Here is a 25,474-nt window from a genome sequence, read left to right as displayed (position 1 = left end):
GCCTATGGGGAGTGCATTAAACTGTACACCATATAGAGCCAAGCAAACGATGTGTCAAGCGGGTTAAAATTGTTAAAATTATATATATATTTTAGACATTTTAGACAGTCTTCTCTTGTTACATGTATAATGAAATGATGGTTGATGGAGCATGGGAAAGCTTTTCTAATTGAGGAGCTGATGGACTGGTTTTATGGTCAGATGCTACTCCATCAGCACTCATGTTATTTTCGTTTCAGGGATTAACTTTTCTCAGCCTCTGTCTGGTCTCAGGCTTGCTATTTAGCTCCGCTGCCTCCTGCAGGTGGTGTCAGCAATAGTTCTGCCTTCAGCATGTGTATCTGACTCTGGTATATCCTGATTAGTCCTGCTGTGATCCTTGACTTGCCCCGTGTCTGTTTATTCCCTCTGGCTGTCCTGACTCAGTGTTTCCCTGTAAGTTTGTTGACTCCCTGGTTTTGACTTGGATTGCATTTGGACCTGCTCCTTTCTTTTGTCTTATCCGCTTCCGACCATTGCTGGCCCCCTGGCTTGTTTCTGACCACATGTACTGCTGTGGCCTCTGGTACTTCTGATCCTGGCTGTTTCGGACTCGGCTTGTCTGACCACTCTTTCGTCACCTGGTGGCCTTTGTGACGCTGCTCAGTGTTGCTACGCTGTGTGTGAAACCTCTCTTCCCTCACCAGCACCCCTGGTGGAGGTTGCGCTATACTGCAGAGCAGTAGCATGACATTATAGTTGACCTATACATTTAAAGGGGATTTTGCTTTTTTTTTTCTCTCTCTGATCATGGATCCGCTTTGCAACTTGGCGGATCAGATGTCCAATCTGACCCAAATGATGCAGGATTTGGCGTTGGAACATAGGGGTCTTACTCAGACTGTTAAATCTTTTCAGGGTTCCATGACTAAATCAGCTGTTAGGCAATCTAACCCCACAGATGTGTCCTTACAATTTCCTGAACCTACGGTCAGGCTCCTTGATACTTTCTCTGGAGAGAAGGAGAGATTTCGTGCATTCAGAGAAAGTTGTAAGTTATTTTTATCCCTTAGACCCAGATCCTATGGACATGAGGGTCAACAGGTGGGGATAATTATTTTATTACTCTGGGAGGGGCCTCTAACCTGGGCTTTTTCTTTACCTGCTTCTGCCTCTGAACGTACATCTGTGGACAGGTTCTTTGAGACTTTATGACTGATTTATGACAAACCAGACCGGACTAGAGTAGCAGAGGACATGTTCATGGGTCTCTTCCAGCATAAAATCACTGCTGAACAGTATTGTTCTGAGTTTAGACAGTGGTCTACTGAGGTGTCTTGGGATGACTCTGCTTTGAGATGCCAGTTCAGGAAAAGACTTTCTGATCATCTTAAGGATGCGCTGGCTCTGCATCTGCCACCCAGTTCCCTGGAGGAGGCCATGACCCAGGCTATTCGTATGGATCGGAGGTTACGGGAGTTACCCAGACTCTCAGGTACCATTTTCATAATTTCAAAAAGTTTTGTTAGTGGTGGAACTGTGTTATAGAGGTGGTTTCACATCCACTTCAGCTTTTGTGGACTGTGGATCTTCCATGAACTTCATATACTCTAGTCTGGTGTCCAAGTTAAAGTTAGAGACCGTTAGGATAGAGACACCAATCCATATTATTGCCATTGATAAGACACCATTGGCACAAAATGTTATTAAATTTGTCACTGAGGATTTCTTCCTCAAGGTGGGTTTCTTGTACCAGGATCAAATTTCATGTTATGTTATGAATAATCTTCCTGCGGGACTGGTGTTGGGGTTCCCCTGGTTACAGAGGCATTATCCTGTTATAGACTGGAGATCTCGTGATATTGTTAAATGGAGTCCTAATTGTTCCAATGGTTGTCTTTCTGCTGTTTTGTGTCTGCCATTAGTCTGGAGGGTATACCGCAGTACCTAAAGGACTTTGGGGACATGTTCTCCAAAAAAGAGGCTGAGGTCTCGCCACCACATCGACCAAATGATTGTACCATTAATCTTATTCCGGGTTCTAAATTGCCCAAAGCCCGTTTGTACAATCTTTCTGTCCCGGAACATACTGCTATGAAAAACTATATCTCTGATAGTCTATGCAAAGGTCACATCCATCCCTCTGTCTCACATGTGGCCGCTGGATTCTTTTTTGTCAAGAAAAGAGATGGTGGTTTATGCCTGTGCCTCGATTTTCGGGAGCTAAATAAAATTATGGTGAGAAATACCTACCCTTTCCACTCATTCCTGATCTCTATAACCAATTGTCTGTGGCTAAGTGGATTTTCAAACTTGATCTCGGGAGCATATAACCTTATCCGCATTCGGGAAGGGAATGAGTGGAAAATGGCATTTCTCACCTCCGAGGGTCTGTTTGAAAATTTGGTCATGCCCTTCGGTCTCACGAACTCGCCCGTGGTGTTTCAGAACTTCATGAATGATATTTTTTCTGATTTTATCGGGCACTTTATGGTTGTATACCTGGATGATATCCTTGTTTTCTCACCTGACAAGGAATCCCACATTGTTCATTTACGTGCTGTTCTTCACAGGTTATGGGGAAATTCTCTGTTCGCTAAATCTGAGAAATGTTTGTTTTGTGTCCAGGAGCTTTCCTTTCTGGGGATCATCCTTTCTGCCAATGGGTTTCGGATGGATCCCGGAAAGGTACAGGCCATTGTTGATTGGGTGCAACTCAGAGACCTCAAGGGTCGGCAGCGTTTTCTGGGTTTCGCCAATTATTATCGAAAATTTATCAAGGGGTTTTCTCAGGTGGTTAATCCACTCACTGATCTCACTCGCACGGGGGCTGATCTCAAAGTCTTGTCACCCTTGGCAGTTGAAACATTTACTACTTTAAAGAAGTGCTTTATGTCTGCTCCTGTATTGGTTCTGCCCGATCCATCAGAACCGTTCATTGTAGAGGTGGACGCATCGGAAGTGGGAATAGGGGCGGTGTGGTCTCAGGGAAACGTTACTTTGACCAATTTAAGACCATGTGCCTTTTCTCCAGGAAGTTTGCATCTGCGGAGAGGAACCATCATGTTGGTAACCGGGCGTAATTGGCCATAAAATTGGCTTTTGAAGAATGGAGGCTTTTTTTGGAGGGGGAGGTTCATCAGATCACGGTTATTACGGACCACAAGAACTTGTCTTACACTGAATCTGCCAAGCGGTTAACTCCTAGACAGGCTAGGTGGTCGCTTTTTTTTTTCTCGTTTTCATTTTTCTATCACTTTTCGGCCTGGTTCCAAGAATGTCAAGGTGGATGCCTTATCTCACAGTTTTGATCCCATATGACCCCCTGAACCTCCTTCCTCCATTCTTCATCACAGGGTGGTTGTAGATGGGGTATCCTCTGAATTGGAGCGTGAAATTCGGGAGGCTCAGTCTTTTTCTTCTCCATCGTTGCCTGATAATAAACTCTTTGTCCCAGTTCAGTATCGGTTGAGAGTTCTCTGGGAGTTCCACGATTCTGCTCTCAGTGGGCACCCGGGGATCTCAGAAAGCCATTGCTAAGCTGTTTTGTTGGTCCTCCATGACCTCTGATGTCGCTAAGTGTGTGTCTGCTTGCGATACCTGTGCCCATGCTAAGAGCTCCCATAACCGACCAGCAGGGGAATTGGTGCCATTGCCAATTCCGGATAGACCTTGGACTCATTTGTCCATGGACTTTATCACTGATCTCCCTCCTTCAAATGGTAAAACTGTTATCTGGGTAGTGGTTGACAGATTCAGTAAACAGGCGCATTTTGTACCTTTATCAGGATTGCCCAATGCAGAAACACTATCTAAGTTGTTTGTTGAGCACGTAGTACAGCTGCATGGTGTGCCTTTGAGTGTGGTTTCTGATAGAGGAGTACAATTTGAGTTCAAATTTTGGAAGGCATTTTGTAAAAGATTGGGTATTTGCTTGACCTTCTCCTCTGCCTACCATCCCGAGACCAACGGTCAGATGGAGAGGACCAATCAGTCACTTGAACAGATTTTGCGGTGTCTTGCTACGTCTCAGCAGGATGATTGGTGTTCTTTGTTGCCCGTGGCTAAGTTTGTATTTAACAATCGGATTATCCAGTCCACTGGCACCTCTTTGTTCTTTTGTAACTATGGTTTTCACCACCATTTTGGCGAATTTTCTAGGCTGGATTCAGGATGTCCAGGGGCTGATGCGGCAGTTCAATGATTGGGGGAGATGTGGAGGGAGGTCCAGAAGAACATTGGGGAGGCTCAGGGCAAACATAAACATTTTGCTGATAAGCGACGGTCTGTAGGACCTATGTTCCTTTGTCTTATCCGCTTCTGACCGTTGCTGACCCCCTGGCTTGTTTCTGACCACGTGTACTGCTGTGACCTCTGGTACTTCTGTTCTTGGCTGTTTCTGATTCGGCTTGTCTGACCACTCTTTCGCCATCTGGTGGCGCTTGTGCTGCTGCTCAGTGTTGTTACGCTGTGTGTGCAACCTCTCTTCCCTCACCAGCACCCCCTGGTGGAGGTTGCGCTATACTGGACTGCAGTATCATGACAGTTATATCTAACAAAAGAAGACTATGTAATAAAGAGAGGGCACTGTGATTAACAATTATAAGAATGCGCTATGTAAGGGATGGTGATATACATGAGAAGAGATGATACTATGTAATATTGGATGGCGTTCCACATTACCACAGAGGACACTACATAATAAGTGACAGTTCCATACATAACTAGAGAGGAAGGTACATAATACGGGACAATGTTATATATATATATATTAAAAGAGGAAACTATATAAGTAACCCCTTTACCACCTTAGATGTATAGTTGCTTCTAAGGTGAGCTCCCCCTGTTTTCTGACATGTGCCTCTAAAAGCTGCAGGTGGAATCGCAGTCAATCTCTGACAATAGTATTTAACATGCTTGCGCCGGAAGCACGTCACTAATCTCGCCTATTGGCTCCCGTGTTACATGACCGTGGGTCGCTGATGGGTTGGCATGACACACAGGGTCTGCAGCAGACCCCTGTGGTTGTCATTGACGGATAGATATGAGCACCATCCAGCGGTCAGCGCTCATAGCAAGTGAGCATTTCTAGTCTAGCAGCTTCAAGTGTCCCATGGAGACTATTGAAGGAAGAGTAGAGTAAAAAAATGTTTTTAAAAACATTAAAAAAATAAAAAATATAAAAGTTCAAATCCCCCCCATTTACCAAATTCAAAATAAAACAATAAAAAATACACATATTTGGTATCGCCGCGTTCAGAATCACCCGATTTATCAATATATTAAATTAATTAGTCCAATCGGTAAAGGGCGTAACGCAAAACTAACACCCCGCCAGAATTGAGATTTTATGGTTACTGCAACATTGCATTAAAGTGCAGTAACAGGCGATCAAAAGATCATATCTACACCAAAATGGTATCAATAAAATAATCAGCTTGACGAGCAAAAAATAAGCCCTCAACCAGCCCAAGAACATGAAAAATGGAGACGCTACGGGTCTTGGAAAATGGCAACTTTATTTTTTTCGTTTAGAAACTTTGGATTTTTTTTTAACCACTGAAATAAAAAAGAACCTAGACAAGTTTGTTATCTATGAACTTGTAATGACCTGGAGAATCAAAAAAGCGGTTCAGTTTTAGCATGTAGTGAACATGGTAAAAAAAGAAACAAAAAACAATTGTAGAATTGCACTTTTTTGTAATTTCACCGCACTTTGAATTTGTTTCCCATTCTCCAGTACACTATATGGCAAAGCCAATAGTGATGTTCAAAAGTACAACTCGTCCCAAGCCTTTCCATGGCTATATTGACGAAAAATTAAATAAGTTAAGGCTTTCAGAAGGAGGAAAGTAAAAAACGGAAACTAAAAAAATGTAAAAATCCAAGGTGGTGGAGAGGTTAAGGGACTGTGCTATACTTAATAAGGGAGTACACTATATACTATGGGACTTTGCTATACATAATAAGTCTACATCCCCGTATCCATATGAAGTGTGGTTGTACTGCCTGATTTTTTTTCAAGGACAGCACATAGACCAAAGGAGTATGTTCTCAAAATTGGATCAGAAATATACTTGGTCTGAGTTTCACAGATCTCATTCTCAGATCCGTTATTTTAACAGATATTTGAATAGATCTGTAAGACACTGAGCACATGTGCCGTCCGATAAAAACTCTGGGAGCTCACAGACATTTCACTCAATTGTAAGAATGTAGCCGAATGGAGGTTGTTTTACAAATTTTACAAACAGTGTTACCCCAAGTAACATAGTACAAAGAATAAATACTTACATCCATGTACATACCACTGATGGCTCGTCTGATTTGAGTCATTTTTTTGTTTCTTCTCCATCTGGTCAGATCTTCATGTCGACATCTCCCAGCCACAACTCATCTTGTCACGATGATCACTTCAGCCCTAAAAATAATAAGGTCACATGTATTGTATATATACATTTGTCCGCAGAATAAAAAATCCCCCACACTGCGCCTATGACTGAAATATGTACCCCTCCATTAATATACACTGTTCAAAAAAGTAAAGGGAGCACTTAAATACAACAGTCTAGATATCACTAAATGAAATATTCCAGTTGCAAATCTTTATTTATTACACAGTGGAATGCGTTGAGAACAATAAAACAAAAATGATCAATGCAAATCAAAATTAATATCCCATGGAGGTCTGGATTTGGAATGATACTTAAAATCACTGTGGAAAATCAAATTATAGGCTAATCCAATGTTAGTTAGACAAGGAAAAGATGCTCAGTAGTGTGTGTGTCATCCACATGGCTGTATGACCTCCCTAAAGTGCCTGGGTATGCTCCTGATGAGGTGGCGGATGTTCTCCTGAGGAATCTCCTCCCAGACCTCCTTTAAAGCATCAGTCAGCTCCTGAATTGTCTGAGTTGCAACATGTCATGGTGGATTGAACGAGACATGATGTCTCAGATGTGCTCAATTTGATGCAGGTGTGGGGAACGGACAGGCCAGTCCATAGCATCAATGCCTTCATCATGCAGGAACTGCTGACTCACTTCAGCCATATGAGGACTAGCATTGTCATGCATCAGAAGGAACCCAGGGCTCATCTGCATATGGTTTCACAATGGGTCCGAGGATCTCATCCCAGTACCTAATAGCAGTAAGTGTTCGTCTGTCTGTGCGGCCCTCGAAAGAAATGCCTACGCACATAATTACTGACCCACTGCTAAACCGGTCGTACTGGAGGATGTTGCAGGCAGCAGAACGTTTTCCAAGGCATCTCCAAACTATGTCGCATCTGTCACTTGTGTTCTCATCAGTGAAGAGCACATGGCACCAATGTCAAATCTGCTAATCTTGGTGTTCTGTGACAAATGACAAGCACCCTGCACATTATTGAACTATAACCACAACATCCACTTGTGGACGTCGGGTCCTCATACCACCCTGACAGTTTGAGCAGACACATGGATGCTAGTGGCCTTCTAGAGGTCATTTTGCAGGGCACTGGCACTGCTCCTCCTGTTCCTCCTTGCACAAATGAGGAGGTAGCAATCCAGCTCCTGGGTTGTTGCCCTCCTATAGATCCTTAGCATCTCCTGGTATACTGGCCTGTCTCCTGGTATGTGACAGACACAGCTCCTGTCAGGATTCAAACCCAGCAGCTCTTGTGCGGCAGCTCTTCCCTCTGAGCTATTCAGCTTGCTAGATAGCTCCTTGCTAAATCAGGTTGTTCCTGATGTCTTTAACCTGAATTCCTGATGTCTCCACCCCAAGTTCCTGATTGGCTCACCCTGTGATATCCTGAATGAGCACCCTACTTAGACCTGGCACTGCACTTCCTTCATTATTGAGCTCCCAGCCTTTAGTCTAGCTTCTTCCCACCTGCTGCTTACCCTCAAGATTCTACTGCTGCTCCGTGTACCGACCTCTGGCTATATCCTGACTATGATTCCCACTTATCCTCAAGATCCAACTGCTGCTCTATGTACAGACCTCTGGCTATATCCTGATGATTCTACCTGCTGGTGTGGCCCCTATTGGTTGCATTATCACTACTCCAACTCAGGTCAGTCCTTAAAACCTACCCTTCCTGCCACAGCTTGCATTGATGTGCCATCCTGGATAAGCTGTGTTATCTGAGCAACTTCTCTTAGTTGTAGACACCGCCTCTTGCCTCTAGGCATGAGAGCAATGACAAAATGCAAAGATGAACAAAACAACTGGAAAAAAATTAGTACAAAGAAATGGTCTGTGGTCATCCCCTGCAGAACCACTCCTATACAGGAGTTATCTTGCTAATTGCCTATCAATTCGACTTGTTGTCTGTTTCATTTACACAACAGTAGAAGAAATTGATTCAAAATGGGTGTTGGTTCATAACTGGACAGCTTAATTTCACAGAAGTGTAATTGACTTGGCATTACATTGTGTTGTTTAAGTGTTCCCTTTATTTTTTGAGCACTGTACTATTAGCCATGTAGGGTCGGTGGGCCGAGCTGGGGGGTGATCCCTCATTATACCGCGCAGAGACGTACAGAGACAATTGGAGGCAACATTCGGGTACAACAGGTCCAGGTTTATTCGCTTGCCGTCTGCCTGACGGCCTCTGAAGTACACCGCACTTCACTTCAATTCACTTCGCTTTCCTGAGCCTCCGTTTCTAGGCCCGCTTTACACACCATACCTTAGCACCAGGGACGTACATGCATGTACCGTCCCTACTTCACTTGATGACGCTGCTGACAGGTCCGTCACTGTGGCCGCCTTAGGCCCGTACACCAACAGTAATTTTACTGGTCAGACGTCTTCTTCCACACGGAATGTTTCGCCTCTGTCTCGTCCTTTTTGCGGTACTTTCCTGTCAGGACCACCCCCCTGACGTTCCTCTCCTCAGTCCCCCTGGTCTGGATTCACCTCACAGCGCACAAACTGTAGCAGTCCTCCTGTCACTGGAGCTCCCCCTGGGGACTGGAGCCTTCTGGAACCCTCCCTCAGTATTTATAGCTAACCCGGTTCCTTGAAACTGTCAATCCGCCCCCCATGACCAACGGTTTCTAAAGCCCTAAGCTGATGTCAAGTCCTTTGCTCACACTCCTCCCTGCCATCTAATGGTCAACCCAAGGTACTGCACGTCCACTACACTTTCCTAGCTGTTTTCCCACTGTAATACCTGACACCTACCCACACTGTGCAAACCTTTCCTTCTTCACTCTGACTAGTCCGTCCGTCTGTCAGGTCACCTTCCCTACACTCCCCCTTCCTTTGTCCATTGTCGTCCTCGACAATCGTCATCCCTGCCTTCGTCGTTCTGAAGCTACACCTACATTCTGTTGTCGGACCAGCTGTTGAGCCAAATCCACTATCAGCGGGGGCCGAACCATACTGGGAGCACTATGCTCTGAGCAGCCTACTGCTACTCACCAGCGCGCACGCCACATGACAACGTCTTTCAAATTGGGCTAGGTACACCCATATTCTCTCTATGGTGTGTACCTTCCCCTACTCTCCCCTACTGTCACCTTCCACTATTCGGTACGCCATGATCGAGGTCTCTTACCTTCCAGATCATTACCAGCGCCCGCCTTCCTCCTTCAAGGGTGTCGTGGTGTTGGGGACCTGACCTAGGACGGCTGTCTCTCTCACATCTTCCAACTCATTTTCCCTTCTTTCAATTTCATGTCATAGTTGGCGTCCCGGTCTCCCAGACCTCCTCAACTCTCAGATCCCTACCGGATCTCACACTTTCCTTTGGTCCCGCAGACCTTCCCTTACCCGGACCTGTTGCATTTTACTTTGGCATATTATACATTAAACAACTTTATAATAGCACAAGTACCCATTTTTATATTTTTTTTTGTTTTCTTTTGCTCATTTTAAAACCAACATATAACAACATAACATTGCATGTCTTCTTTCTCCCCCCTTCCTTGGACCTGAACACTCCTCTCTTCTAAGTATTATCCCCGCTCTGTCAGTCTAACAAGTAAACATGGACTATCCTGTAAGAGGAACATAGAAAAACAGAAATAAAAATCACAGATAAACATTTTTTTTTAAAATCTGACCGCGAACTGTCCTTTTGACCTGCATAATGGTGCAACGTACTCCTGACAGTTCAATCCTCCTTTCGGTGGTCAGTAGTAAGGGACCCCACAACCGTGGAGCTCCCAGGATGCAAGAAGTGTCCCTTTCTGCAAGTTAGTATAAACGAGCCATTCCGGGGGTCGTGCAGCCGCCATGCCAGCCTCTCCCCTCTCATGGAGCAGGTTCCAGACTTCTTGCCCCCTGGCCCTCTTCTTCTCTATAACTCCTGCGACCCAAACAGAGGGTCCGACACGAGCCCTGGAGTCCGGTGGGCGGGACTTAACCGAGGAAGGGTGTGGATCAGAGGCAGCCGATGATTCCTGCGGCTCAGCAGCCGCTGGGGCCAGGTGGCAAATGGGGACAACCGGGTTCTCGGAGGCTGGAATCACAGGGCCCACTAAGTCAGCTGCAGTCGACTCCAGCAGCGGCATAACCGCGGCCTCAGGACAGGCCGCATCCACTACTTCCAATGGAGCCGGAGTAACGGCCGGTCCCAACGACGCAGCTGCTATCAGCAGGGGGAACGCAGCAGCGTCTTCTTTGGATGACTTCCACACTGGCGGCTCCAGGCGGGGTACCTCAGGGACTTGAGCAGGGGCCTTGCTCAACTCTGCATACACCACCGGGCCCGATGTACCAAGGCCTTCCGGTGCGCAGGGGGCAGCGTGCTGCGGTGGAATGATGAGGGCCGCTGGCGGAGGCACTGGTGGTGCCGGGGGTACTCTCACCTTCCCCGGCGCTGCGGCCTCCATCACATCAATACACGGCTTCACCCACAGCCTCCGTCCCTCGCTCCACTGTCCCGCGGGTCTTTCCCCCAAACTCGGGGGCTCCGCTGAGAAGTCCTCTGCTGGTATTGGTGGCGGCCGTTCTCGCTGACTCTGCTCAGGCTCCGCTCCCCAGCTCAGCATCCCGCTGCTCTCCCGTGGCTCTGAGGGCGACTTCTGGCACAGCTCCATCCCCTGCCGCCACTGCCACTCTAGGCGGCCGATGCCCCGTCACCTGCAGAGTCTCATACTGTCCGTTGGGCAGCACTCGAATGGCATCAGACAGCCGCAGCCAAGTTTTTCTTCTGTGCCACTCCCTCTGTGAGGTGAGGTGTCGGCAGGCCTCTCCACCCTCCGGTCAGGGTCCAATATATGGAAGCGTCGATCTCCAGGCACATACTGCTTCCTTTTGGGGTACGTTGGAGGGGGTCCCAGTCCATTCTGAACAACTGCAAACACCCGGACCTCTCCTCCGCGCTGAAGCAACACCGCCATACTGCACAGTACCTGGTACCGCCCCGGATCCTCTGCTAGCCACACAGATCCGCCACAGCGCTCCCCATTTGTATTCCACAGGTAGGTAATTTGTAATCCACAGGTAATTGTAATCCAAACAGAGTAGTCCAAGTCCTTTTCCATTCTTTAAGGCAGGCCTGCCGCAGAAGATGATGTATTAGCGGCGGCGATCCTGCCGACTACGCCAAATGTAGGGTCGGTGGGCCGAGCTGGGGGGTGATCCCTCGTTATACCGCGCAGAGACGTACAGAGACAATTGGAGGCAACATTCGGGTACAACAGGTCCAGGTTTATTCGCTTGCCGTCCGCCTAACGGCCTCTGAAGTACACCGCACTTCACTTCAATTCACTTCACTTTCCTGAGCCTCCGTTTCTAGGCCCGCTTTACACACCATACCTTAGCACCAGGGACGTACATGCATGTACCGTCCCTACTTCACTTGATGACGCTGCTGACAGGTCCGTCACTGTGGCCGCCTTAGGCCCGTACACCAACAGTAATTTTACTGGTCAGACGTCTTCTTCCACACGGAATGTTTCGCCTCTGTCTCGTCCTTTTTGCGGTACTTTCCTGTCAGGACCACCCCCTGACGTTCCTCTCCTCAGTCCCCCTGGTCTGGATTCACCTCACAGTGCACAAACTGTAGCAGTCCTCCTGTCACTGGAGCTCTCCCTGGGGACTGGAGCCTTCTGGAACCCTCCCTCAGTATTTATAGCTAACCCGGTTCCTTGAAACTGTCAATCCGCCCCCCATGACCAACGGTTTCTAAAGCCCTAAGCTGATGTCAAGTCCTTTGCTCACACTCCTCCCTGCCATCTAATGGTCAACCCAAGGTACTGCACGTCCACTACACTTTCCTAGCTGTTTTCCCACTGTAATACCTGACACCTACCCACACTGTGCAAACCTTTCCTTCTTCACTCTGACTAGTCCGTCCGTCCGTCAGGTCACCTTCCCTACACTCCTCCTTCCTTTGTCCATTGTCGTCCTCGACAATCGTCATCCCTGCCTTCGTCGTTCTGAAGCTACACCTACATTCTGTTGTCGGACCAGCTGTTGAGCCAAACCCACTATCTGCGGGGTCCGAACCATACTGGGAGCACTATGCTCTGAGCAGCCTACTGCTACTCACCAGCGCGCACGCCACATGACAACGTCTTTCAAATTGGGATAGGTACACCCATATTCTCTCTATGGCGTGTACCTTCCCCTACTCTCCCCTACTGTCACTTTCCACTATTCGGTACGCCATGATCGAGGTCTCTTACCTTCCAGATCATTACCAGCGCCCGCCTTCCTCCTTCAGGGGTGTCCGTGGTGTTGGGGACCTGACCTAGGACGGCTGTCTCTCTCACATCTTCCAACTCATTTTCCCTTCTTTCAATTTCATGTCATGGTCGGCGTCCCGGTCTCCCAGACCTCCTCAAATCTCAGATCCCTACCGGATCTCACACTTTCCTTTGGTCCCGCAGACCTTCCCTTACCCGGACCTGTTGCATTTTACTTTGGCATATTATACATTAAACAACTTTATAATAGCACAAGTACCCATTTTTATATATTTTTTTCGTTTTCTTTTGCTCATTTTAAAACCAACATATAACAAAATAACATTGCATGTCTTCTTTCTCCCCCCTTCCTTGGACCTGAACACTCCTCTCTTCTAAGTATCCCCGCTCTGTCAGTCTAACAAGTAAACATGGACTATCCTGTAAGAGGAACATAGAAAAACAGAAATAAAAATCACAGATAAACATTTTTTTTAAAAATCTGACCGCGAACTGTCCTTTTGACCTGCATAATGGTGCAACGTACTCCTGACAGTTCAATCCTCCTTTCGGTGGTCAGTAGTAAGGGACCCCACAACCGTGGAGCTCCCAGGATGCAAGAAGTGTCCCTTTCTGCAAGTTAGTATAAACGAGCCGTTCCGGGGGTCGTGCAGCCGCCATGCCAGCCTCTCCCCTCTCATGGAGCAGGTTCCAGACTTCTTGCCCCCTGGCCCTCTTCTTCTCGCTGGGGCCAGGTGGCAAATGGGGACAACCGGGTCCTCGGAGGCTGGAATCACAGGGCCCACTAAGTCGGCTGCAGTCGACTCCAGCAGCGGCATAACCGCGGCCTCAGGACAGGCCGCATCCACTACTTCCAATGGAGCCGGAGTAACGGCCGGTCCCAACGACGCAGCTGCTATCAGCAGGGGGAACGCAGCAGCGTCTTCTTTGGATGACTTCCACACCACCGGGCCCGATGTACCAAGGCCTTCCGGTGCGCAGGGGGCAGCGTGCTGCGGTGGAATGATGAGGGCCGCTGGCGGAGGCACTGGTGGTACCGGGGGTACTCTCACCTTCCCCGGCGCTGCGGCCTCCATCACATCAATACGCGGCTTCACCCGCAGCCTCCGTCCCTCGCTCCACTGTCCCGCGGGTCTTTCCCCCAAACTCGGGGGCTCCGCTGAGAAGTCCTCTGCTGGTATTGGTGGCGGCCGTTCTCGCTGACTCTGCTCAGGCTCCGCTCCCCAGCTTCCCTACAGCCACACACCATTTAAAGTATAAACTGGTAAGCCAGAGCTGTGAACACCATTAAATATAATCTGCTCTGACCCATAAATATAAATTAATCTCTGTTACTCTCCGCCAATTCACTGGAAGGCTATGTGCATACATTACGTTTTTATTGTGGAAAATAAGCAACTAGAGTTGAGCGAAACGGGTCGAAAAATTTCAAAAGTCGCCGACTTTTGGCAAAGTCGGGCTTCATGAAATGAAACCCGACCCTAGGATGAGGTCGGCCACGAGGTCGGCGACTTACGCGCCAAAGTCGCGTTTCAAAAGTTTGTTTTGCGCTCTTTTTCAGCCAATCAGGATCCACGGACACTGTGGGCAACGTGATGACATAGGCACGGGTCACCACCATCTTTCAGAAGGGCATGCAAGTGATTGGCTTGCTTTGGTGGGCGTCACAGGGGGTATAAAAGGGCGTGCACGCCGACCGCCATCTTACTTCTGCCGATCTTAGTATAGGGAGAGGTTGCTGCTGATTCTGTAGGGAGAGCGTTAGGCAGGGAAGAAGACAAAAAAACTGCTTCTGCTGCTAGCGATTTGGCCTGCACAACACTCCAGTTACTGTGTGTGCAGTGCAAGGGGAGGCTATATAGTGGTGTATCAGTGGTGTTGGTTGTTGGGCTGCCTTCTAAGGCTTCCTGACATTCCTGCATTGCTGTTTACCCACTGCTCCGCAAACTGCTTTTTTAAAAGCAATCCCAATTTTTTTTTTTGTCCTGCTGAGAAGACAAAAAAACTGCTTCTGCTGCTAGCAATTTGGCCTGCACAACACACCAGTCACTGTGTGTGCAGTGCAAGGAGAGGCTATATAGTGGTGTATCAGTGGTGTTGGTTGTTGGGCTGCCTTCTAAGGCTTCCTGACATTCCTGCATTGCTGTTTACCCACTGCTCCGCAAACTGCTTTTTTAAAAGCAATCCAATCTCCCTTATCCTCTAGTCACTTTTGTCACAGCTGTGCCATCGAGCCTGTCACATAGCGCTCAGATATTCATTGGGCCTCACACAATCCAAAAGTGTCCAGTGTCCAAAAGTGTGTGCAGAGATTCAAAATCTCCTTTATCCTCTAGTCACTTTTGTGACAGCTGTGCCATCGAGCCTGTCACATAGCGCTCAGATATTCATTGGGCCTCACACAATCCAAAAGTGTCCAGTGTCCAAAAGTGTGTGCAGAGATTCAAAATCTCCCTTATCCTCTAGTCACTTTGGTCACAGCTGTGCCATCGAGCCTGTCACATAGCGCTCAGATATTCATTGGGCCTCACACAATCCAAAAGTGTCCATCCAGTGTCCAAAAGTGTGTGCAGAGATTCAAAATCTCCCTTATCCTCTAGTCACTTTTGTCACAGCTGTGCCATCGAGCCTGTCACATAGCGCTCAGATATTCATTGGGCCTCACACAATCCAAAAGTGTCCAGTGTCCAAAAGTGTGTGCAGAGATTCAAAATCTCCCTTATCCTCTAGTCACTTTTGTCACAGCTGTGCCATCGAGCCTGTCACATAGCGCTCAGATATTCATTGGGCCTCACACAATCCAAAAGTGTCCATCCAGTGTCCAAAAGTGTGTGCAGAGATTCAAAATCTCCCTTATCCTCTAGTCACTTTTGTCACAGCTGTGCCATCGAGCCTGTCACATAGCGCTCAGATATTCATTGGGCCTCACACAATCCAAAAGTGTCCAGTGTCCAAAAGTGTGTGCAGAGATTCAAAATCTCCCTTATCCTCTAGTCACTTTTGTCACAGCTGTGCCATCGAGCCTGTCACATAGCGCTCAGATATTCATTGGGCCTCACACAATCCAAAAGTGTCCAGTGTCCAAAAGTGTGTGCAGAGATTCAAAATCTCCCTTATCCTCTAGTCACTTTTGTCACAGCTGTGCCATCGAGCCTGTCACATAGCGCTCAGATATTCATTGGGCCTCACACAATCCAAAAGTGTCCAGTGTCCAAAAGTGTGTGCAGAGATTCAAAATCTCCCTTATCCTCTAGTCACTTTTGTCACAGCTGTGCCATCGAGCCTGTCACATAGCGCTCAGATATTCATTGGGCCTCACACAATCCAAAAGTGTCCAGTGTCCAAAAGTGTGTGCAGAGATTCAAAATCTCCCTTATCCTCTAGTCACTTTTGTCACAGCTGTGCCATCGAGCCTGTCACATAGCGCTCAGATATCAGTGGGCCTCACACAATCCAAAAGTGTCCATCCAGTGTCCAAAAGTGTGTGCAGAGATTCAAAATCTCCCTTATCCTCTAGTCACTTTTGTCACAGCTGTGCCATCGAGCCTGTCACATAGCGCTCAGATATTCATTGGGCCTCACACAATCCAAAAGTGTCCAGTGTCCAAAAGTGTGTGCAGAGATTCAAAATCTCCCTTATCCTCTAGTCACTTTTGTCACAGCTGTGCCATCGAGCCTGTCACATAGCGCTCAGATATTCATTGGGCCTCACACAATCCAAAAGTGTCCAGTGTCCAAAAGTGTGTGCAGAGATTCAAAATCTCCCTTATCCTCTAGTCACTTTTGTCACAGCTGTGCCATCGAGCCTGTCACATAGCGCTCAGATATTCATTGGGCCTCACACAATCCAAAAGTGTCCAGTGTCCAAAAGTGTGTGCAGAGATTCAAAATCTCCCTTATCCTCTAGTCACTTTTGTCACAGCTGTGCCATCGAGCCTGTCACATAGCGCTCAGATATTCATTGGGCCTCACACAATCCAAAAGTGTCCAGTGTCCAAAAGTGTGTGCAGAGATTCAAAATCTCCCTTATCCTCTAGTCACTTTTGTCACAGCTGTGCCATCGAGCCTGTCACATAGCGCTCAGATATTCATTGGGCCTCACACAATCCAAAAGTGTCCAGTGTCCAAAAGTGTGTGCAGAGATTCAAAATCTCCCTTATCCTCTAGTCACTTTTGTCACAGCTGTGCCATCGAGCCTGTCACATAGCGCTCAGATATCAGTGGGCCTCACACAATCCAAAAGTGTCCATCCAGTGTCCAAAAGTGTGTGCAGAGATTCAAAATCTCCCTTATCCTCTAGTCACTTTTGTCACAGCTGTGCCATCGAGCCTGTCACATAACGCTCAGATATTCATTGGGCCTCACACAATCCAAAAGTGTCCAGTGTCCAAAAGTGTGTGCAGAGATTCAAAATCTCCCTTATCCTCTAGTCACTTTTGTCACAGCTGTGCCATCGAGCCTGTCACATAGCGCTCAGATATTCATTGGGCCTCACACAATCCAAAAGTGTCCAGTGTCCAAAAGTGTGTGCAGAGATTCAAAATCTCCCTTATCCTCTAGTCACTTTTGTCACAGCTGTGCCATCGAGCCTGTCACATAGCGCTCAGATATTCATTGGGCCTCACACAATCCAAAAGTGTCCAGTGTCCACAAGTGTCTGCAGAAATTCAAAATCTCCCCTGTCCTATAGACACCTTGTACCTTGTTTTACATTACTATATAGTTTGTTGGATTTTGTCTACATTTCTACCAAAAATGAGGAAGGCTGGTGGAAGAGGCCATGGAATTGGGCGGGGGTTGGCAGCTGGTAATGATGGTGTTGGTGGTGGATCTGATGGTAGTGGCAAGAGCAAAATAGGACCGAATGCAGGAGGTGCTGACCCTGCGTCATCGTCTGGCTACATAAGGCCTCGAACGCTTAGTTTTCTAGGAGTTGGCAAACCGCTTTTAAAGCCAGAGCATCAGGAAAAAGTTTTGTCTTACATTGCTGACTCAGCCTCCAGCTCTATCGCCTCCTCTTCTTCAGTTGTAAAAAGTAAAAGCACTGAGTCGTCATTGGAGGCTCATGTTCATGAACCACACCTTTCCTTGTGTCCTTCACCCCAACCAAGATTGAAGGATGACGCAGGCCATACTACTGATTACTCCATGGAGCTGTTTTCACATACCATGCCTGGATTATCAAGTGAAATGGTGAATTACTCAGGCCAAGATGAATCTGACATGGAGTGCACTGATGCACAGCTGCTGATGGATGATTCTGCTGGTACATTCACTCAGAGCACTACATTGTCCTCGCAGTGTACAGAGCCAGATTCTGACCCTGATGAGACTCAGGTGCCCCTTCCCGCACACTATACCACCATACACGGTGACACAGAGGAAGGTGCACATGACATAGAAGAGGAGGTGATGGATGACCCAGTTGTTGACCCAGATTGGCATCCATTGGGGGAAGAGGGTGCTGCTTCCAATAGCTCAGATGAGGAGCATCCACAGCAGACATCGACATCGCAACAGCTGTTATCTGGCAGGCCCGGAGCACTCCAAAGACAGGTTCCAAACATCAAAAGAGTTGCTGGACAGCTTGTCCAGAGGGTCAAAAGATCACAGCGTGCTAGGCCGCAAAATGTCTGCCAAAGTAGGAAGATTGCAGTGTGGCACTTTTTTGAACAAAATCCTCATGATCAGGCCAAGGTTATCTGTAAGAAGTGCGCAAAGACCTTTAGCCGAGGGAAAAATCTGAAAAATTTGAATATCAGTTGCATGCTTAGTCATTTAACCAGCATGCACTTGCAAGCGTGGACACAACACCAAACCTCAAGTGCCACATGTGCAACTGATCACAACGAAGGTAGTCAGCAACGCTACATTGTTTCCCCCACTGTAAGCCCACCGGTTAGCACAGCAGCAAATGTTGAGGTGTCGTTGCAAGACCACAGCAGTCAGGGAATCCCACTGTTATATCAATGAAAGACTGATTCTAGGCCATCAGAAAGAACACCAACTCCATCACCATCATCAACCCTCTCTCAGTCCGCCCTGTCCACCGCTACTTCCACCATATGCAGCTCTCAAGTCCAGCTCACCCTCCCAGACACTATGAGTAGGTCAAGAAAGTACTCAGTCTCTCATCCGCGTACACTGGGTTTGAACGCCCACATTGCCAAACTAATCTCGTTTGAGATGATGCCCTTTCGGTTGGTGGAAAGCACAGCTTTCCGCGAACTCATGGCCTATGCAGTACCACGCTATGACCTAACCAGTCGCCACTTCTTCTCTCGCAAAGCCATCCCAGCCCTCCACCATCATGTGAAAGACCGCATTGTCCATGCACTCAAGCAGTCAGTGAGCGGAAAGGTGCACCTCACAACTGATGCATGGTCCAGTCGGCATGGCCAGGGCCGTTACGTGTCCATCACTGCGCACTGGGTTAATGTGGTGGATGCAGGGTCCACAGGGGACAGCGGTGGTGGGACAGTGCTGCCTAGCCCACGGTCTAGGAAACAGTTGGCTGTAGGCGTTCGACCCTCCTCCTCCTCCTCCTCCAGAAGCGAAAGCTCGTCCACAGAGCGCAGTCGTACGAGCACTCCATCTGCAGCTGCCACTGTTGCACACGATGTGTCCCCCTATCGAGCAGCTAGTGGAAAGCGTCAGCAGGCTGTGTTGCAGATGATGTGTTTGGGCGACAGACACACCGCCGAGGTGCTGGCCGAGTACTTGAAGCGACAAACTGAGTCATGGCTGGGCAGTGTACATCTTGAGGCAGGCAAGGTAGTTAGTGATAACGGCCGTAATTTTGTGGCAGCCATAGCCCTTTCAAAACTCAGCCACATACCTTGCTTGGCTCACACCTTGAACCTGGTGGTGCAGTGCTTCCTCAAAAATTATCCGGAGTTAACAGCCCTGCTCCAGAAGGTGCGAAGACTGTGCGCGCACATCCGCCGATCGCCTGTACACTCCGTTCGTATGCAGAAGCTGCAGCGATTGCTCCACCTTCCCAACCACCGCCTCATTATCGACATTGCAACAAGGTGGAACTCCACCCTGCACATGGTGGAGCGGCTGTGCGAGCAGAGGCAGGCCATAATGCATTTGTGGGAGGATACACGGCCAGGCACTTTGAGAGCAGACATGGAGTTGACAGGCGTGCAGTGGTCGAAGCTGAAAGACCTTTGTAAAGTCCTTCAGTGTTTTGAGGAATGCACACGGCTGGTAAGCGCAGACGACGCCATCCTAAGCATGAGCATCCCACTTATGCGTCTGCTCATGCAAACTTTGACGCACCTTAAGGAGCAGGCGTCTGCAGCCAATGTTGATGAGGAGGAAGAGGAGGAGGGAATCCTTGATGACATTCAGCCATTGTCTGCTCAGGGACCTCTCCTGGACGAGGAGGAGGAGGAGGAGGATGATGGGGATGATTACTTAGGGGAGGAGGATGCATCTCGTGGGGCAAGTGAAAATGTTGGCGTGGCAAGGTCTGGTACAGGGTTTGTGCGTGACTGGAGGGATGTGGATTTGCCAGAAAGTGCTCCTCCACCCAGCACTCGCAGTGCATCATTGACACCGGGAACATTGGCCCACATGTCAGATTATGCCTTGTGGATCCTAAAAAGGGACCCCCGCATTGCCAAAATGATGAACGATGACGACTACTGGTTGGCCAGCATCCTGGATCCACGCTATAAAGGCAAATTACAAAACATCATGCCACAGGAGAACCTTGACCTAATATTGGCTAATAAACAAGCAACTCTGGTAAATCGGTTGCTTGAGGCATTCCCAGCACACAGCAGCGGTGATGGTTCTCACACGAGCCGTACGGGCCGGGGGCAGCTTGGCAGAGGTGTTCGTGGTGCACACAGCAGAAGTGGCGTTGGAGACAGGGGTTTCATGACAATGTTGTGGACTGATTTTTCAAATACCGCTCACACAACTGGTAATACTGCATCGATGGAAAGTGACAGGAGACAGCAGTTGTCAACTATGGTTACAAACTACTTTTCCTCCCATATCGATGTTCTCCCACACAGGTCATTCCCCTTTGACTATTGGGCCGCTAAACTGGACACCTGGCCTGAATTGGCCCAATATGCCTTACAGGAGCTCGCTTGCCCAGCTGCAAGTGTGCTATCGGAAAGAGTCTTCAGTGCAGCTGGATCAATCCTGACAGAAAAAAGGACCCGTCTGTCAACCCAAAATGTGGATCATCTAACCTTCATTAAAAGAACCACGCATGGGTTTCCAAGGATTTTGTCCCACCTTCCCCTGATGACACATAGGGTGACAGAAAAATGGCTTGCTTTGGTCCACCTCTTCCTGGTACTTCACCTATTTCGCCTTTTGCGTCAGCTGAATGTCCAACATCAACATATGCCACTTTCTAAAACTCCCTAACTGTGCTGCCTCCCCCCCATGGCCGGGGTCACCACCTAGCGCACGACACCGTGCGAGTGCCGTTGCCCTGGACGGGTGGGTAGGCCGACTCTTGGGCGCGGGCACTGGCACAGGGTCCCTCATAGTGCAATCAAGTGTCTCTGACGGTGGTGGTGCACACCCGCCGTCAGACACACCGCTGTACTGTGAGGGGCCCAGTGCTAGTACCGACACCCACGAGTGGGCCCCCCTTGCTTGGGCAGGGCCCCAGCATTTGCAATCTTTACCTCTCCCTGCTCCTCCGCTGTGTAATCTGGGCCGTCAAATCCATACTGTGCCTGACACCGTCTGAGCCTGCCTCCTGATGTATAGACATATATTTTGAATGTGTACGCTATCCATACATGTTATCCGGGGATACGGTACCCTTTCTAACCTTTGTGCAATCACGTGCAATCCATACTGGGCCTAACACCGTCTGAGCCTGCCTCCTGAGACATATATTTTCAATGTGTACGCTATCCATACATGTTATCTGGGGATACGGTACCCTTTCTAACCTTTGTGCAATCACGTGCAATCCATACTGGGCCTAACACCGTCTGAGCCTGCCTCCTGAGACATATATTTTGAATGTGTACGCTATCCATACATGTTATCTGGGGATACGGTACCCTTTCTAACCTTTGTGCAATCAAGTGCAATCCATACTGGGCCTAACACCGTCTGAGCCTGTTTCCTGAGACATATATTTTGAATGTGTATGCTATCCATACATGTTATCTGGGGATATGGTACCCTTTCTAACCTTTGTGCAATCACGTGCAATCCATACTGGGCCTAACACCGTCTGAGCCTGCCTCCTGAGACATATATTTTGAATGTGTACGCTATCCATACATGTTATCCGGGGATACGGTACCCTTTCTAACCTTTGTGCAATCACGTGCAATCCATACTGGGCCTAACACCGTCTGAGCCTGCCTCCTGAGACATATATTTTGAATGTGTACGCTATCCATACATGTTATCCGGGGATACGGTACCCTTTCTAACCTTTGTGCAATCACGTGCAATCCATACTGGGCCTAACACCGTCTGAGCCTGCCTCCTGAGACATATATTTTGAATGTGTACGCTATCCATACATGTTATCTGGGGATACGGTACCCTTTCTAACCTTTGTGCAATCACGTGCAATCCATACTGGGCCTAACACCGTCTGAGCCTGCCTCCTGAGACATATATTTTGAATGTGTACGCTATCCATACATGTTATCCGGGGATACGGTACCCTTTCTAACCTTTGTGCAATCACGAGTAATCCATACTGGGCCTAACACCGTCTGAGCCTGCCTCCTGAGACATATATTTTGAATGTGTACGCTATCCATACATGTTATCTGGGGATACGGTACCCTTTCTAACCTTTGTGCAATCACGTGCAATCCATACTGGGCCTAACACCGTCTGAGCCTGCCTCCTGAGACATATATTTTGAATGTGTACGCTATCCATACATGTTATCCGGGGATACGGTACCCTTTCTAACCTTTGTGCAATCACGTGCAATCCATACTGGGCCTAACACCGTCTGAGCCTGCCTCCTGAGACATATATTTTGAATGTGTACGCTATCCATACATGTTATCTGGGGATACGGTACCCTTTCTAACCTTTGTGCAATCACGTGCAATCCATACTGGGCCTAACACCGTCTGAGCCTGCCTCCTGAGACATATATTTTGAATGTGTACGCTATCCATACATGTTATCCGGGGATACGGTACCCTTTCTAACCTTTGTGCAATCACGTGCAATCCATACTGGGCCTAACACCGTCTGAGCCTGCCTCCTGAGACATATATTTTGAATGTGTACGCTATCCATACATGTTATCTGGGGATACGGTACCCTTTCTAACCTTTGTGCAATCACGTGCAATCCATACTGGGCCTAACACCGTCTGAGCCTGCCTCCTGAGACATATATTTTGAATGTGTACGCTATCCATACATGTTATCCGGGGATACGGTACCCTTTCTAACCTTTGTGCAATCACGTGCAATCCATACTGGGCCTAACACCGTCTGAGCCTGCTTCCTGAGACATATATTTTGAATGTGTACGCTATCCATACATGTTTTTCTGGGGATACGGTACCCTTTCTAACCTTTGTGCAATCACGTGCAATCCATACTTGGCCTATCACCGTCTGAGAATGATAGATGGGGCCCACCATACACTGGAACAGTCCAAAGGTGGACATCAGACACTGGAGCAGCATTTACAGGGCCCATTATACACTAGAGCATTAGAAATGGGGCCCATTATGTTTGGAGCATTATTTGGGCCCATAAGACAGTAGAGCTTCATCCATGGGGACCAACATATACTGTAGCATTATGTGGAGCTCATCATATACTGTTTCAAACATTATATGGGACCAATGATTCTGTATGGAGAAATAGATGGGCCTCGTCATGAGATGTAAAAAGTGAGGTATTTTTCATTGTACTATACCGCTATTTCTCTGCCGTATCGGAGCATGATGAGTTGTGGTATGTGTTAAAGGGGCGCTCTTTCGCCCAGGGCACATGAAAACCTGGAGCCAGCCCTCCCCCCCACAGTCTGTAGCCAAATAACCCCCATTTTTCAGTGCGTAACTTGTATTATGAAGTTAATTAAGGTTGACAAGCTTAAGTAAGAAGAATTGATGCTTTTGGCATTCAAATGGGCACTGTAGGTGTGTTTCCTGTCCTCCTCTCACTGCCGACTTTTATTCCCCATTGACTTACATTGGGTTTCGTGTTTCGGGACGACCCCGACTTTTCCCTATAATCGGACGATCTTGCTCGACCCGACTTTTGGAAAAGTCGGGTTTCACGAAACGAAACGCGACCCTAAAAAACCAAAAGTCGCTCAACTCTATAAGCAACATTTTACATTACAAGCAAAGTGAATGAGATTAATGCACACGTTGCTTATCAAATTTGCAGCATATTAAAATCTACATAAAGTCAATTCTAGCAACGGTTTGCACTCATACCAATGAGTGGTGAAATACGCAGGTAAAAAATATCAAAACCATATATTTTATGCAGTGTTTTTCCTGCCAGCACATCACGATTTGTAGCAGAATTTTCTGCTGAAAATCCTGAACATGTGCAAATATTCTTATTCTCTGTCTTGTGTCCTCCACCCCACATACACATTGATTATAAGACCTTGACAGCACTATAATGAATTACAGGATGGGAGAAGATGTTATCAGTGTCTTATAACAACCTGGGGTTTGGAGAGGATGCTATCAGGTAATAATCAAGCTTTCATTAATCATGCCCCCCCATATTAGGCCACTTCCTGGGATAATGTCTCCAAACCAGGCCTCCTTCTTGTTATAATGTGCCTCATCTTGGTCTCCTTCCTTGGATAATGTGTCACTTTCTGGTGTAATGTGCCCATCCTGGGCCCATTCCTGCTTTGATGTGCCCCTTCCTGGAGTAGTGCACCCCATCTTGGTCCTCTTCCTGGGATAATGTGCCTTTTTCTTGGGTAATGTTCCCTATCCTGGGCCCCTTCCTGGGGTAATGTGCCGCTTCAGGAGGATAATGTGCCTCATCCTAGGCCTCTTTTTTGAATAATGTATCATTTCCGGGGGATAATGTACCTCATCCTGGGCCCCTTTCTGGGCTAGTAAGACCCATCCTGGGCCCCTGAGGTACTGTTCTGCAACACATTAAAAAAAGGATTCTATTCACCTTACCCCAGTTCCCACGTTGCACGGCATCATCTTCTTTACCTAGCACAGGAGCTTTCAGCTGAATTCGATGTGTGCATCATGGCACATGGCATCACTGCCATGCGTCCCAGTCACGTGCATGCCGACATCAGCTGCCAGTCTCCGACTGGCCGGCGGCGTGTATTGCAACAGAGTTTGCTGTAGGGTGTCCTGTGTGGCAATACATTTCATTTCAGCTGAATGGGCGTCCGAGAATGCACATCCAGCTGAAATAGTCGCTGCTGCTGGACGGCCCTCTCCAGCTCAGGGCACCGATGCAGATGTACTTGCTGCAGCAGTAATATGTCCGTCCCTGGTTTCATCCAATAAGGGTCCCGTCACACATAGCGATCTCGCTAGCGAGATCACTTAGTGTGACAGCGATCAGCGACCGGCCCCCTTGCCGGTATCGCTGATAGCTCTTGGAAAGTCCTGGACATTTCTTTGATCGCTGCGTGTGACAGGCGGGAGACCAGCGATCAGCTGGTATCTAACGTACACATCGGGTATCTAAGGGACGTGTGTCCCTTAGATACCCGATGTGTACCTTATCTACCAGCGCGCTGATGCAGGGAGCTGGTAACTAAGGTATACATCGGGTTTCTAAGTGACGCACGTCCCTTAGATACCCGATGTGTACCTTAGTTACCAGCTCCCTGCATCAGCGCGCTGGTGACTAATGTACACA

This window comes from Dendrobates tinctorius, unplaced genomic scaffold (assembly GCF_039654945.1).
Source record: "Dendrobates tinctorius isolate UK_male_01 unplaced genomic scaffold, ASM3965494v1 ptg000127l, whole genome shotgun sequence".
In the NCBI taxonomy this organism is placed as follows: Eukaryota; Metazoa; Chordata; class Amphibia; order Anura; family Dendrobatidae; genus Dendrobates; species Dendrobates tinctorius.
This window is presented reverse-complemented; position numbering follows the sequence as displayed.